Source organism: Piliocolobus tephrosceles, chromosome 12 (assembly GCF_002776525.5).
Source record: "Piliocolobus tephrosceles isolate RC106 chromosome 12, ASM277652v3, whole genome shotgun sequence".
NCBI lineage: Eukaryota > Metazoa > Chordata > Mammalia > Primates > Cercopithecidae > Piliocolobus > Piliocolobus tephrosceles.
Window position 1 is genome coordinate 78,948,533 of NC_045445.1, and position 602 is coordinate 78,949,134.

At 36.2% G+C, this 602-nt stretch overlaps 1 non-coding gene across 1 annotated transcript; it reads right to left on the reverse strand.

Moving 5' to 3' along the window:
* Positions 1-260: 260 nt before the first annotated feature.
* LOC111536221 lies at positions 261-365 on the reverse strand. The gene has a single exon (XR_002729677.1). It is a non-coding gene; the product is annotated as a U6 spliceosomal RNA (small nuclear RNA).
* Positions 366-602: the final 237 nt, after the last annotated feature.

Genomic DNA, 602 nt, shown 5'->3' on the forward strand with positions numbered 1-602 from the left:
AGATACCAAAAGATATATTAATTTGTTCAAGCAATGAAACCACATCTGGTGCAGCAGCTGCAATTGGAGTCTCTACCTGGTTAAGCTTTTGAAAATCCACTGTCATTCTCCAAGATTCACCTTTTAAAAAAATTGACACATAATAATTATACATATTTATAGGGTACAACATGATGGATGTTTCTATAAATGTATAAATTGTATAGTGATCGAATCATGGTAATCGCCATATCCATCACCTTAAGCATTTATCATTTCTCAAAAATATGAAATACTTCACAAATTTGCATGTAATCTTTGCACAGGGGTCATGATGATCTTCTCTGTATTGTTCCAATTATAGTATATGTGTTGCTGAAGCAAGCAAAAAACCCATGTGTTTTCTGTAGAGGCCAAATAGGTAAGTTGAATGGGGATATGGTGGGAATCATCACCCTTGCATTTTTCAAGCCCTTGGTGGTGGCACTGATCTCTACAATCCCTCCAGGAATGTAGTATTGCTTTTGGTTTAATATTTTTCTAAGCAGAGGCAGTTCTAGTGACTTCCACTTCACCTTTTCTACCATAATAACCCTCAATCCACAAGCCAGGGAATCAATGTG